We start from the raw sequence: 16,734 nt of genomic DNA on the forward strand, positions 1-16,734 counted from the left end.
TCCATCAACGATAGACTGGATTAAGAAAATGTGGCACATATACATCATGGAATACTACGCAGCCATAAGAAAGGATAAGTTCATGTCCTTTGCAGGGACATGGATGAAGCTGGAAACCATCATTCTGAGCAAACTATCACAAGGACAGGAAACCAAACACTGCATGTTCTCACTCATAGGTGGGAGTTGAACAATGAGAACACATGGACACAGGGAGGGGAACATCACACACCGGGGACTGTCGGTAGGTGGGGAGCTGGGTGAGGGATAGCATTAGGAGAAATACCTAATGTAAATGACGAGTTAATGGATGCAGCAAACCAACATGGCACATGTATACCTATGTAACAAACCTGCACATTGTGCACATGTATCTTAGAACTTTAAGTATAATTTTAAAATAAAAAGAAAACAGCATTGTTACTATTGTCCCTAAAAGTTTTCATCTTACTCCCAATTCTCCAAGAAATACAAATGCCAAGGCTGTTAAATAACTCCCATTTAGCTTTCCTTTTTTTTTTTTTGAGACAGAGTCTCGCTCTGTTACTCAGGCTGGAGTGCAATGGCACTATCTCGGCTCACCGCAACCTCCACCGCTCGGGTTCAAGCGATTCTCCTACCTCAGCCTCCTCAGTAGCCGGGATTACAGGCATGCACCACCACACCCAGCTAATTTTTTGTGTTTTTAGGAGAGATGAGATTTCTCCATGTTAGTCAGGCTGGTCTCGAACTCCCAACCTCAGGTGATCCGCCCGCCTTGGGCTCCCAAAATGCTGGGATTAGAGGTGTGAGAGCTTTCCTTATAAATACTTTTATTAAATGCTTTTATTCTTACACAAATTCTTCCTTCCTTGTCTGAGAATAAGATTTCTTCTCCTTTCCTGAGTCAGCCCATCTGTGCTTTTAAAACTACTTCCACTTCTTTATGATCTTTCTCTACAGTTGTTTCTCTTTTTCTCCAGCACCTTCGTTTTCTCTCTTCAGGTTATTTTAAGTCAATAAATATTTATGGAGTACCCCTCTGTGTCAGGTACCATGCTGGTCGCTGAGAATATAAAGAAGAATAACATGCATCCCTTCCCTTTCTAGAGGAGGAGGAAAGGGTTTCCCACTGCCTGAGAACATGATGGAGAGACAGATTGTTTCACTGTGGCCCTTGCATGTCCTTGTTCCCATAGCTGGAGTAAAAGGAAAATGAATCTTGGGACCCCAGGCTCAATAAGCCAAAGTGAAAAGTCAAGCTGGAAACGAAGTCACACAAAGCTGCCTCTCATTTTTTTCCTACATAAGACAGCTACGGAGATAAAAGAGCTACATACCTCCCTCACCATGTGCCCACAATGGGCTCCAAGATCTTTACCCTAAAACAGTTTTGTTGAATTTCACCCTGACAATGTAAATTGATAGCTCATTTATCTTCACAAGCATGGAACAAAGGACAGAACTTAAAGTAATCCCTCTGCTCACCTGAGACAAATGTATATCTGATTTCTTCCTCTGCCCTATGTTTATTTTATCTTATGTAAAAATGCAGTTTCACTGAGAAAAATGCATAAGTGACTATCCCTCTACTTCTTTCTCACATATAAAATGTGTATTCAATAAATGCTGATCAAATACTCAAAAGAATGCAACTGCTTGCCTCTTATCTACCCACACCCTTATAAGCTTTTTTTTACTCTTTTCCCAATATATGCCCTTTTCTCTTTAAATATTGAGGTCCCAGATCGTCTTTAGAAAAAGCACAAACCACAGTTTTTCCTGTGGTTCCATGTCTTTTTCCCAGGTGCCTCCTTAACTTTGGCGAATAAACCTTTTAAAATGATTGAGACTCACCACTGTCTTTTACACTGACCAATAAAATCCAACTTGCCCAAACAATGGCTGCACATCCACAGAACAATCCCTTCCTTCTCAGAGAATCATCCAAGTTAAACTAGTTAAACTGTCACAGAATGCCTCTTGCCCGAGCCTTGTAAAACATTTCACTCTTGTTCCCTTAGTTATACTGCTCCCTCAGCTCCTTCTAGTCCCTGGGATTTTTGAAGAAAGTCCTATGTTAATGGCAGTGTTGATTTTCACAATTTTTGATGCTGTGACTTAGATAGGGCTCGACCTTGCTATTCAGCATCAGCACAAGACAGCAACTTTAGAGACTGTTTAAAGAACAACCACATGAGGTCAAATCCTTTTAACAAGCTCCTTATTTTATATATACTTTTTTTTTTTTTTTTTGGAGATGAAGTATCATTCTTATTGCCCAGGCTGGAGTGCAATGGCACTATCTTGGCTCACTGTGACCCTCCATCTCCCAGGTTCAAGTGCTTCTCCTGCCTCAGCCTCCCAAGTAGCTGGGATTACAGGTGCCTGCCACCACACCCGGTTAATTTTTATATTTTTAGTAGAGACGGGCTTTCACCATGTTGGCCAGGCTGGTCTCGAACTCCTGACCTTAGGCAAACTGCCCACCTGGGCCTCCCAAAGTGCTGGGATTACAGGCATGAGCCACCTCGCTCGGCCTTTTACATATACTTTTATATGCATGTACATGATATATATTCCTAATGGTTGTTTTTCTGATTGAACTTGAATTGATACAGAATTTGGCACCAAGAAAGAGTTTCAGAGGGACGACACCTTAAGGACAAGTTCTTTGAATTGAATATAGAGTTGGTTTTCAATTTGATTAGATTTGAAGGCATTAATGACCCTGTTTCCAGTGGCAAAGGGGCAGAACATGGCAATCAGTTGCAAAAGTCATGCAAATTTTTAACTATATTTACCTGTAGAAGATAAGTCTCTTGGGGACAAAGTATTTACTACTCTAGAACATTTTAGCAAAATGCAGAGTGAAAAAGGGTAGGTTGGTTTCTTCTAAATGTGCTGTAGAACTTAGGGGAAAAAAGTGAGTTCAGGGCTTTAAATTCCCAGGTTAATATCTGCATTAGGACCTGAAAAGCTCCTATGACTGCCTTAAAAACAATACAGGCCAGGGGCAGTGACTCATGCCTGTAATGCCAGCACTTTGGGAGGCTGAGGTGGGAGAATCGCTTGAGGCAAAGTGTTCAAGACCAGCCTGGTCAACACATTCTCACAAGACAGGGAGAATCTATCTCTACAAAAATTTTTTAAAATTATCCAAGTGTGGTGGCACATACTTGTAGTCTTAGCTACTTGGGAGGCTAAGGTGGGAGGATCACTTGAGCCCAAGAGTTTGAGGTTAAAGTGAGCTATGATTGTGCCACTGTTCTCCAGCTTGGGTGACAGGGTGAGGTCTTGTCTCTAAAATAAATTAAAAACTTAAAAAAAATTCTTATCTCCTGTGACTACAGAACTGAGATTCTGAAAAGCAAATCCAAAGTTTCATCTTACTGGTGGGTGAATTACAAGGCAAACTGAATACTCAAACTTGCATGGTCTATTTTATGAAAATTAGGGCACTGATTAGGAAGGAATAAGATTCTAAAAATTGGGATTGGGTCATATGGACAGATTCTGATAAATCTGGAGACCTTGTACCCCCAAATTCCACCAAGTCTTCTTTGCACTTCTACTGCTACTGCCTGAAGAACCTCTAACGACTTTCACTTGGCTGCTTTACAAAGGGCTGCTGGTGCTCTCCAGGACATACTCCCACCACAGGTCCCTGAGGGCCTCAGAGAGTGAGACTCAAAATGTGGCCTGTAATGAGATGCAATGAACACCAAAATAACTGCATGATTTTCCAACTTATATTGACATAAACCTGAGGAATATATGAGGGAATTGATCTTCAGGGTGTGGAATCAGAGTAGAGAAAATACAAAGTTGGATCAATAAGTAAAGACACACCCATGACTGGTTAATTTATAAAGGAAAGAAGTTTAATTGACCTACAGTTCCACATGGCTAGGGAGGCCTCATAATCATGCCAGAAGATGAAGAAAGAGCAAAGGAACATCTTACATGGTGGCAGGCAAAAAAGAATGAGAACCAAGCAAAAGGGGAAACCCTTTACAAAACAATCAGGTCTCATGAGACTGATTCATGACAATCAGACTCATGAGACAGTACCATGAGAACAGTATGGGGGAAACCACTCCCATGATTCAATTATCTCCCACCAGGTCCCTCCCACCACACATGGGAATAATGGGAGCTACTATTCAAGATGAGATTTGGGTGGGGACCCAGCCAAACCATATCACAAGGTATTCATTATGTGTGTCTGGAAAAAATCTGGAAATTAGAATGAGTTATGCAATGGACTGAACGTGTAACTCCCAAATTCATATGTTGAAACTTAAATCCCAAAGGGATGGCATTTGGAGGTGGGGCCTTTGGGAGGTAATTAGTTCATGAGGGCAGAGCCCTCATGAATGGGGTTCGTGCCCTTTTAAGAAGAGGCCAGAGGCTGAGCTAGCTCTCTTTAGGCCAGGCGAGGAATAGCAAGAAGACAGTTACCTATAAACCAGGAAGAGGCTTCTTACCAAGAACCTGATCCTGCTGGCACCCTAATCTTGGACATCCAAACTCCAGGTCTGTGAGAAATAAATGTTTGTTGTTTAAGCCACATGATCTATGGTATTTTGTTATAACAGCCTGAGCTGACTAAGATAGGTTATCACTTGTTTTCCAGATTTAGCCATATGCTAAAGTATTTTATTCATTGCACATTCATGTCACATACTACCAGAAAAGACAAGCAGAAGCTGAAAATAAAAGGTGGAGGTCTACCAAAACCTTCCACACTCATCTTAATGCAACTATTAAATGCTTCATTAAAAATTTTTAGAAATCTAGGGAAAATACATGACTAAATGGGGTGCTAGACTTCTCGCATTGATGAGGATTGTTCTGAGCAAATGAAAACATAAGTAATTCTACCTATAAGCAAATTCCTGTCAAACTCTTTAATTTTTATGCCCAGTTATTTATATGGATTATGATTTTGTACAATTGCTTATCACTCAGTGCTTTTCTTAGACGTTTAGATGAAACAAACTTGTGTGGCCTCTATGATGATGTCTGTAAAATAATTAAATATCAGACCTGGAGCTGAGCTGCAGTAGATAAGGACATTTAATCCCAGGCTACAGAAAACATAAAAGCATCTATATCTCTTCCAAGTGGCCAGCCACCATGGTATCCAATGTGAAAAGAGTTTTGTCCCCCAGAAAGCAAGGAAATAAAACCCTTTTTTGTGACAACATAAAGCTGAAAATGGATCTTAAAGAATGGACAGTCAGAAAGAGAACCCTCAAAGGAAACACCTGCAGGGCTGAGAAAATGAAAGGAAACCATTCCAACGGCAATGAGGAGCAGGCAGTGGGCATGTGGCTGGAGCAAAGCAACCTTCTCTAAGTAGTCAATGCAAGCTCTGAATATAAGGTCTGGAATTTTACTATTTACAGTCTGAGAAACTATGAATGTTCTCCAGTTAAATATGAGGCACAAATTCAGGGAAATAAGTGCAGCAGTTCTGGGCCCTGTGAGACATGGACCATGTAGGGCCCACAGATGAAGCTCTATGGAATGAGAAAACTCAAAAATAGTAACAATAGCTGATCTTTTAGGTGACACTGATGCAGGTAAACCCCTAAATTGGAGCTCAGCTCAGGAGTTTTCTTGATAGTGAAAGAAAGCAGGTTTATTAAGGCAACAGTGTACAGCAGAATGGCTGCTCCATAGACAGAGTAGGGCTACCACATAGGCAGAGTAGCACTCGTGAATTGCTGACTAGCTATATTTATTCCTACTCCTAACTATATGCTAAATAAGGGGTGGGTTATTCATGAACTTTCTGGAAAAGGGGCAGCGAGTTCCCTGAACAATATGAGGTAAATTCTAGGCATTGCCATGGCATTTGTGAATTGTCCCGGCACTGATAGGAGTGTCTTATAGCATGCAAATGTATTATAATTCCTAGTCCTAGCTGTTTTTATCTTTGTTCTTTGCTTCATCCTACAGCAGGGCCCTGAAAACAATCCTGCTGCTTTCCTACCTCAGTGTGATGCCTTGTGATTAGACCTTAAGGGAAAACAAATCATCCTCATTTTTCAGATAAAAAATCTGAGTCACAGAGGATAAATCATTTGTCCTAGGTCACTCAACTGGGTGAGAAGTTATCCCATCCAACTTCTGTGCCTGTGTTCACCACTACCCCACATTCCCTCATCTGAGAAGAAACAGCTCTCTGGGCTGCTGCAACTGCCACAAAGGTTTGTTGTTGTTTTAATAGTTCCTTGAGAGATAGAATAGTAAATTATAATTAGAAACCCACCAAATAGCATTTATGGTTGCTGTATCTGGTTAACTTACACTACCTAAAGCTTGTGAAGTTCTTGTTTCATCAGGTGGGGAGGATACTCTTGACAAGTCATTGTTGTTTTCACAAAGTCCCAAACTGAATAGCTTCAAATTAATGCTACTTATCAGTATCTCTATGATGCACACATCATATGAATATTTTGGAAAATTTCAAGTGCTCAGGGGGTGTGTTAGTTTGTTCTCATACTGCTATGAAGAAACACCTGAGACTTAGTAATTTATAAAGGAAAGAGGTTTAATTGACTCACAGTTCAGCATGGCTTGGGAGGCCTCAGGAAACTTACAATCATTGCAGAAGGCAAGGAGAAGTCAGCATCTTCATCACAGGGAGGCAGGACGGAGTGAGAGCAAGCAGGGGAAATACCAGATGCTTATAAAACCATCAGATCTCATGAAACCCACTTACTATCACAAGAACAGCATGGGGGAATTCGCCCCCATGATCCAATTACCTCCACATTTGGTCTCACCATTGACATGTGGGAATTATGGAGATTAAGGGACTACAATTCAAGATGAGGTTTTGGGTGGGGACACAGCCGACCCACATCAGAGGGGGAGGGAGAGCAAGCAGCTTCCCTTATAGAAGGAAAAGGACATGGCACCCTTGGCTGGTACAGTGAGTGATTGACATGTGCTGTTTTTCTTGCTATCCAGAAGTCACTATGTGAGATACTGTGAAATATATATTTAGTCTTTATCCCCTTTTCCTCTCTTACAACCTTAAAATCCTTGGAATCTCCAAGTGCTTTCTGTACGCTAATGTTGATAGATAGCTTCAGTGTGGGGCTGGTCACTGGAAAAGAAAGAGCTTGATTAAAGGGTTGGGACTTTCAGCCCTACCCCCAACCACCAGGGAGGGTGAGGGTGGGTGGTGCTGAAGGTCAAGTTGATTACCAATGGCCAATAGTTGAATCAATCATGCCTGCATCATGAAGTTTCCATAAAACCCCAGAGGACCGGTTTGGATAGCTTCCAAATAGCAGAACTTGTAGAATAGTTTCCTGAAGGGTGCCCTGCCCAGGGAGGGCATGAAAACTCCGTGCCCCTTCCTGCATACCTCGCCCCATGCATGTCTTCATCTATATCCTTTATAATAAATGTGTAAGTGTTTCCCGAATTCTATGAGTTGCTCCTGAACCCAAAGAGCCCTGCGGGCATGGGAACCCCAATTTGAAGCTAGTTAGTCAGAAATTCCAGAGGCCTAAGATTGCTATCTGTGGGGAGTAAGGAAGTCTTGGAGATTGAGCCCTCAACCTGTGAGATCTGCTGCTGTCTCCAGGCAGATAGTGTTGGGATTAGATTGGAGGACACTAGCTGGTGTCCACTGTAGAACTGACTGCTTGCTTACTGATGTGGGAGAAATCCCCATGTATTTTGGGGTCTGTGGTGTCATGATATATATTGGTTTTCACCCACAGTTCCTGGCTCATGGTTCCCATAGCCCTTGTTGCAGTCTTTTGTTATCAAGTTGGGTGTGTTAGGCCTCAGAGGCAGCCCTCTGACCGTCTTCTGCCTTCTTTCACTCTAACATTCCCCGCCTTTCTGACTGTGGCTCCTGAGATTCTCCCATGTAAGACTTGCTCTGTCGTCCAGGCTGGAGTGTAGTGGCGCAATCTCGGCTCACTGCAACCTCTGGCTCCCAGGTTCAGGTGATTCTCCCATGTAATACTTGCTCTGTCGTCCAGGCTGGAGTGTAGTGGCGCAATCTCGGCTCACTGCAACCTCTGGATCCCAGGTTCAGGTGATTCTCCCTGCCTCAGCCCCCCGAGTAACTGGGATTACAGGTGCTGCCACCACGCCCAGCTAATTTTTGTATTTTTTAGTAGACATAGGGTTTTGCTATGTTGGCCAGGTTGATCTTGAACTCCTGATCTCAGGTGATCTGCCCACCTCAGCCTCCCAAAGTGCTGTGATTATAGGCATGAGCCACCACGCCCAGTCCCATCCTATACTCTTGGGAAAGGAATGCTGACATCATGAAGCTTCCATAAAAACCCAAGAGGACAGGGTTCAGTGAGCTTCCATAGCTGAACACATGGAAGTTCCTGGAAGGTGGTGCCCTGGAGAGGACATAGAAGCTTTGCATTCCTTCCCCCATACCTTGCCCTGTGGATCTCTTCATCTGTATCCTTTGCAATATTCTTTATAATAGACCAGTAAACATAAGTTTTTCTCTGAGTTCTGTGAGCTGCTTCAACAAGTCGATCAAACCCAAAGAAGGGTTGTTACTGGGTAGCTAGACAGGCATCAGCAGGGCAGGAGAGGGCTCCCTCTCCCTGCGACACACACACCAGGGGTGTCAGGCATGTATCTGGTGATGGCCAGGCAGTTGTTAAGCTGTCTCTCTAAAAGAAGAATTGGTTGCAGCCAGTGCCAGGGAAATATAGTCCCCCAATAGACAGAAACACATGAAGCTGGTGATCAGCTTCCTGATAAAATCTCAGGAGTTAGGCAAGTGGGCTCAAGCATGTGCACCAAGAGGCAAAATGGTGGAGTTTCACTGCTCTATGACCTTCCTCTAGGAATGCTAGACTGGTAAGGAGAAACACCTCAAGTGAGCAGGCATACAACTGCAGTAAACACACTGTGCCTGCAGCCCCTCCCAGGTGCTGGCAGGCCATTGTGCATGTGGAAAGCTCACATCCAGGGAAGAATTGTGGGAAAGGGATGCAAGACCCTGGAAGCCTGCCAACATATAAGACCCCAAGTCAAAGGTCAAACAATGCACTTGATCTCTCAAGTCACCCACTTGGTCCTTTTCCAAGCATTCTTTAATGTCTTTTGTTTCTACTCTACAGCTTTTTAACAAACTTTCACTCCAGTTCTAAAAATTGCCTCAGTCTCTCACTCTCTGCCTTATGCCCCTTGGCCAAATTCTTTCTCCGGAGGAGGCAGGAACTGACGTTGCTGCAGACCTGTATGGCTCCACCACCAGTAACATGGGGACCCCAACTTGAAACTCGTCAGTCAGAAGTTCTGGAGGCCCAGAATTGCGACTGGTGTGTGGGGAGGAGCAGTCGGGGACTGAGCCCTCAGTCTGTGAGATCTGACACTGTCTCTGGACAAATACTGTCAGAACTGAATTAGACGACACCCAGTCTGTGTCCACTACTCAGTGTGTGCGGAAAAAAACCCCACACATTTGGTTACGGAAGTCTTCTGTGTTGATTATTGTTATGCTGTGAGAGCAGAGAAAAAACACAGAAAGAGTATTTTCTACACAAGGTCATAAAAGTCTTCTGTGCTGATTGCTGTGGTGTAAGAGCAGTGGAGAACAGCTTGAAGGCTTTTTCAAAATAGTATGTCTTGTTTTTTTTTTTTTGCCAAATTTTACTATAATATTTGTGTTAATATTTGCCCTAAACACTTTTTTATGGGTCTAGTGCATCCCAGGCTTTGTTCATCTCTTTCTCCATTTAAACAATAATCTTTTTTCCCAAGAAGTAGAACTGGAGTGCTCTTCACATACCCAGAGAAGAATTTCCCCACCTGACTTCAATAACTAAGAAACTGTTGTAGTCAATAAACATTGTCTCTGAATGAACTAAAGCTAAAAACATTTTCTGTGCAAAAATAAATTTATTCTTTTCTGGTTGGAAAGACTTCTAATTGCCTTTGCAAATGAAAGAGTTCATGCTCTAACTTGACTGTTATTCTGCTTTTATTACCATATAAATAGCTTTTAAATTCAGTATATGACTCAAGTTCATGCAAATTACAAAAATAGAAAATGTTCATTTTCAGCAAACTAGAGTTTAAATTTTCTTATACTCCAATAACTAAGCAGTTTAAATATGAGCATTATGGTAATCCTGACATTTTGATTAGACTACCTATGTTTAACCTTAAAGTGCATATTAATTCTCAAGACAGTGATCATCAAATTTCATTCATTATAAATTCTTCATGGTTTTAAAGGAAAAAATAGTAAATAAACTATATTTGTAGATCATGCTTTACTTTCTCTTTATTTTCTGATATTTTGTAACAACCAAGTGATAAAAGATTGATATTCAACAAAATGCTTAAAAATAAGTTAGTAAATATTATGTCCTCTGGAGCAGGGGTCCCAAAACCCCTGGGCCACGGACCAATATCAATCCATGGCCTATTAGGCACTGGGCTGCACAGCAGGAGGTGAGCCGCAGGTGAAGCAAAACTTCATCTGTATCTATAGCCACTCCCCACCACTTGCATTACTGCCTGAGCTCCGCCTTCTGTCAGATCAGTGGCAGCATTAGAGTTTCACAGGAGTGCAAACCCTACTGTGAACTGCACATGCGAGGGATCTAGGTTTCACACTCCTCATGAGAATCTAATGCCTGATGATGTGTCACTGTCTCCCATCACCTCTCAGATGGAACAATCTAGTGACAGTAAACCAAGCTCAGGGCTTCCACTGATTCTACATTATGGTGAATTATATAATTATTTCATTACATATTACAATGTAATGATAATAGAAATAAAGTGCACAATAAATGTAACATGCTTGAATCATCCCGAAATCCTCTCCTTCCTGCTTTAGTCGGTGGAAAAATTGTTTTTCATTTTTTGGGACCCCTGCTCCAGAGGACATAATATTTACTAACTCATGCCAAAAAGATTGAGGACCACTGTTCTGGAGAATAGGCACCTTTTAAACAAATTCAAAATTTTGTTGAAATAACTTTTCATTGCTCAAGATGCTGACTTCTTGAAATCAAAAGGAACTACACAGGCAAAGAGTCAGGAAAATAATGTTCATATTAACAAAAAATTATTTTTTGAGACAGTGTCTTGCTCTGTTTCCCAGAGCCACTGGAGTGCACTGGATTGCCACTAGAGTGCAGTGGCACAATCTCAGCTCACTGCAACCTCTGCCTCCTGGGTCCAGGTGATTCTCCTGCCTCAGCCTCCCAAGTAGCTGGGATTACAGGTGTATGCCACCACACCCAATTAATTTTTTGTATTTTTAGTAGAGATGGGGTTTCACCATATTGACCAGGCTGGCCTCGAACTCCTGACCCCCAGGTGATTTAGCCACCTCAGTCTCCCAAAATGTTGGGATTACAGGCATGAGTCACTGCACTCAGCCTCATGTCCTCATATTTCAAATTCAGTCATGCTTTCCCAACAGTCCCCCAAAGTCTTAACTCATTTCAGCATTAACTCAAAGTCCACAGTACAAAGTCTCATCTGAGACAAGGCAAGTCCCTTCCACCTATGAGACTGTAAAATCAAAAGCAAGTTAGTTACTTCCTAGGTACAATGGGGGTACAGGTAAATACAGCTGTTCCAAATGGGAGACAAATATAAAGGGGCTACAGGCCCCATGTGAGTCTGAAATCCTGCAGGGCAGTCAAATTTTAAAGCTCCAATATGATCTCCTTTGACTCCATGTCTCACATTCAGGTCATGCTGATGTGAGAGGTGGGTTCCCATGGTCTTGGGCAGCTCTGCCCCTGTGGCTTTGTAGGATACAGCTTCCCCTTCAGCTGATTTCACAGGCTGTTATTGAGTGTCTGTGACTTTTCCAGGTGCACAGTGCAAGCTGTCGGTGGATCTACCATTCTGGGGTCTGGAGGACAGTGGCCCTCTTCTCACAGCTCCACTAGGCCGTGCCTCAGTGGGGACTCCGTGTGGGGGCTTCAACCTCACATTTCCCTTCTGCACTGCCCTAGCAGAGGTTCTTCATGAGGGCCCTGCCCCTGCAGCAAACTTCTGCCTGGACATCCAGGCATTTCCATACATCCTCTGAAATCTAGGCGGAGGTTCCCAAACCTCAATTCTTGTTGAGCACCAGCAGGCTCAATACCACGTGGAAGTTGCCAAGACTTGGGTCTTGCACCCTCTGAAGCCATAACCTGAGCTATACCTTGACCCCTTTTTGGCATGGCTAGAGCAGCTGGGAGGCAGGGCACCAAGTCCCTAGATTGCACAGAGCATGGGGACCCTGAGCCTGGCCCATGAAACCATTTTTTCCTCCTAGGCCTCTAGACCTGTAATGGGAGGGGCTGCTGTAAAGATCTCTAACATGCCCTGAAGTCATTTTCCCTATTGTCTTGGTGATTAACAGTTGGCTCCTCTTACTTATGCAAATTTCTGCAGCTGTCTTGAATTTGTCCACGGAAAATGTTTGTTTGTTTGTTTTTGTTTCTATCCCGTTAGGCTATAAGTTTTCTGAACTTTTGCCTTTTTAACATTGAATGCTTTTAACGGCACCCAAGTCACCTCTTGAATGCTTTGATCAAGCTTAGAAATTTCTTCCACTAGCTACCCTAAACCACTTTTCTCAAGTTGAAAGTTCCACAAATCTCTATGGCAGGGGCAAAATGCCACCAGTCTCTTTGCTAAAGCATAGCAAGAGTCACCTTTACTACAGTTCCCAAAAAGCTCCTCATCTCCATCTCAGATGACCTCAGTCTGGACCTTATTGCCCATATCATTATCAGCATTTTGGTCAAAGCCATTCAACAAGTCTCTAGGAAGTTCCAAACTTTCCCACGTTTTCCTGTTTTCTTCTGAGTCCTCCAAACTGTCCCAACCTCTGCCTGTTACCCAGTTCCAAAGTCGCTTCCACATTTTCGGGTATCTTTACAGCAGTACCCCATTCTACTGGTCCCAATTTACTGTATTAGTCTGTTCTCACACTGCTGATAAAGACATACACAACACTGAGTAATTTATAAAGAAAAAAGGTTTAATGGACTTATAGTTCCATGTGGCTGGGGAGGCCTCACAATCATGGCAAAGGCAAAAGCCACATCTTTCATGGTGGCAGACAAGAAAATGAGAACCAAGCAAAAGGAGTTTCCCCTTATAAAACCATCAGATCTCATGAAACTTATTCACTACCACAAAAACAGTATGGGGGAAACTGCTCCCATGATTCAAGTATCTCCCACTGGGCCCCTCCCACAACATGTGAGAATTATGGGAACTACAATTAAAGATGAGATTTGGGTGGGGACAGAGCTAAACCATATTACATTTATTTGATAGAATCCTATTCAACAATTATTTTTAAAAATTCCGTTGAGCGTTTCTAGACACAGAAAGACTAAGCAAATAGAATACAATATAAATATGATAGGAAACATATTGATAAGAGGCAGGAGGCAGACAAAGGCCAAGGCAGATAGGGAAGGGACCCCAGAGAATCTCTGACCCTCCCCACAAGTGTTTACACCAGATGTTTTGTGCAGATAAGGGAATCTGCACAGGGGACTTGCCTGGGCATGCCCACAGCAGACTGGAGGCCCACAGGCACTAGGGGAATGGGGTGGAGCAACCGGGAATTCATGCTTTATGCAGGGGAGGAGGCTGGCTTCTTAAGCTTGTATGTGGTAGCCCTGGTATTTAACTGTGACAAGGAAACCTGCTTGAAGAACCCCTCTCTTTGCTGAGAGCTTTTCTTTTGCTTAATAAATTCCACTCTCCTCACCCTTCAATGTGTCCATGTGCCTAATTTTTCCTGGTCATGAGACAAGAACCTGGATTTAGCTGAACTAAGGAGCAAAAATCCTGCATCAGTATGTATATACACATACAAAGAAATCTAGGTTAGTAGGACATACACCAGTATGCAGTAAAGGATTAACCTTGACCAGGAATATTTGGCTCTTGACTAACTTCTAGGAAGTAACCTCAAATCCTTGAAATATCCTGCCTGATAGGACAGTATGTGTTTACATGGGGGCTGTGAGCCACACTAGATAGTCTAGGCTAACAACATGATTTATGGCAGGGACTTTGGTTCACATGGTATCAACCTGACCTCTTAAAGAGATGGAGACTAAAGTCAGTAATCTGGCCTATTGATCATCCTTAAGTATCCATCCCAATAAAAACTCTGGACACCTGAGGTGAACCTCCTGAAACAAACTTTGCAAAAATTTTAACAGTGAAAGAGATCTGCTTTAACCAACTCCATTTTGCCTTTAACCTACAAACTGTCTTTGGCCATTCCTGGGCATGGGCCAAGCTAACTTTTGGATAAATTTAGTTTGTAGTTTAAATAATAGCTCTTTGCAAAAACTAAACTGCCTTTGTAAAACTAATTAAAGACCACCAGGTTAGGAGGGGGAGGGAGGCTTGAATTCTGCAACAAAAATAGTAGTTAAATGATTACCATCTGTTATTCTGGAGGTCACAAGATTTCCAACTCCCTAATTTCTCCTATAAATAACATCACTATTGTAGGACCTAAGATTGGCCTTTTGAGATGTCTTTTCAGGCTTTTGCATTTCTGATGACCAGATGACCCCACCCAGACCAACAACTCCTCTGGTGGCCCCCATCCAGAAGCAGACTCAGTGCACGAGGACTGATTTTCACACCCCTATTGGTTGCATCCCCAACCAATCAGCAGCGCTCATTCCTTAGCCCCTTGCCCATCAAACTATTCTTGAAAAACCCTAGTCTCTGAATTTTCAGGGAGGCTAATTTGAGTAATAATAAAGCTTTGGTCTTCCACTTAGCCTTACACAGGCTCTACATGTATTAAACTCTTTCTCTATTGCAATTCCCCTGTCTTGATAAATTGGCTTTTATTTGGGGAGTGGGCAAAATAAACCTGTCTGGCATTTACACTCCCAAGGTGGCAATACTCCATGCATGTTGCCACATATGGTTGATGACAGAAGTAAATGCTGTCTGCATGACTCTACTGGGAGAGGACAATTAGAAGCTTATATCTAGAACTCTTATGGAGTCTGCCCTATTACCCTTTTCCCATTGTTGATCTTAATCTTTATCTTTTTGCTTTAATATACAATTATCATATAATAATTTTACTGAGTTCTGTAAATCCTGCTAATAAATTGAAGAGTGACCATCCTTGTCACAGTTGAATACCAGGGCTACCACATACAAGCTTAAGAAGCCAGCCCTGGGGAGCTCTAGAACTTGCAGCCATCATGTAGTATTTGTCTGGATGAGGTTCTGCAATTTTGGCTGATCTATAATTTTTCTACAATAAACATATATTACTGTTTTTATAAGAATGTTTCCACTACTTCAATCCTTTAAACGTGTGTATTATTTGATATAGAAGTAGTTTAAGGAAGTAATCCCAGGGGTGATCACTGTAATGTTATTTGTAATAACTAAAATGGGAAATAACCTAAAGACAATGCATTAAGTAAATCATACACATCTGTATAGTTGAATATTGTTTTATAACCTATGCTATAATGAGTATCTACTGACATAAGAAATCAAAGTTATATTCCTAAGTTAAAAAAGCAGAGAAAAAACATATTTCTATTATTGTTGAAATACACAATACAATTTATATTTCCACAGGAAAATATAGACCAAAAAACACATAAAAATGTGAATCACAGTTTTCTTTGGATAGCGGGATTAGGGTGGTTTTTACTTTTTGCATTGCATTTATCTGTATTTTACTCATTTTCTTTTTGAGCATGCATTGTTTAAAATTAGGAAGATGGCTGGGTACAGTGGTTCACGTCTGTAATCCCAGCACCTTGGGAGGCAGGTAGATCACCTGAGCCCAGGAGTTCAAGACCACCCTGGCCAACATGGCAAAACCCCATCTCTACTAAAAATACAAAAATTAACCAAGCATGGTGGTGCATGCCTGTGATCCCAGCTACTCGAGAGGCTGAGTCAGGAGAATTGCTTGAACCTGGGAAGGCAGAGGTTGCAGTGAGCCAAGACTGCGCCACTCCACTCCAGCCTGGGTGACAAAGTGAGACCTTGTCTCAATAAAAACAAAAAAATAGGAAGAAAACTTATTTGGAAAAAAAAAATTTACTTTCAGTTCTACCCCCTCAATATATTTTTAAATCTTCTAAACCAATTCAATGATAGAATCTAAAATTGTTCAATGGCAAATGGAAAAAAAATAGTTTCAAGAGACATTGGTGGGTATAAGTTCTTGAAGATGGGGTGAAAATAGAGGTAGACAATTAGAGAAAGGTGATGAACATATCTCTAAGTTTCCTAGTTTGGGAGACTTTTTGGACACTATTGTCTTTAGCTAAGGAGACTACCAGAGGTTGTGTACTGCAACATAATTACTTTAGATTTGAATATACTGAATTTGAGGAGCATGCAGTATAGTCAATTAAAGATATGCATTTGAAAATATCGGTATAAAGTGTAGGATAAATTTAAAGCAGGGATGTATAAATCTGCGGTCATCAGCACATAGGTGATATTTGAAAATTGCTCTGGGAGAATATGATGGAGACCCAAAAATGGTACCTTTGAAAACACAAACACTGAAGTGTGAATTGTAGCAGAGGACAGAGTAAAGAAACTGAAAAGTCGAAGAGGTAGGAGGATAACCAGAAGAAAACAAGGTCACTGAAATCAAAGGGGGAAAAACAGTCCCCAGAAAGCATTAATTAACCACAGCAAATTTCAAGCCAGACAGCCAGACAGGCAACCCATTAGGCAGTTTGAGAAGTC

Source organism: Trachypithecus francoisi, unplaced genomic scaffold (assembly GCF_009764315.1).
Source record: "Trachypithecus francoisi isolate TF-2019V2 unplaced genomic scaffold, Tfra_2.0 Lachesis_group7, whole genome shotgun sequence".
NCBI classification, from domain to species: domain Eukaryota; kingdom Metazoa; phylum Chordata; class Mammalia; order Primates; family Cercopithecidae; genus Trachypithecus; species Trachypithecus francoisi.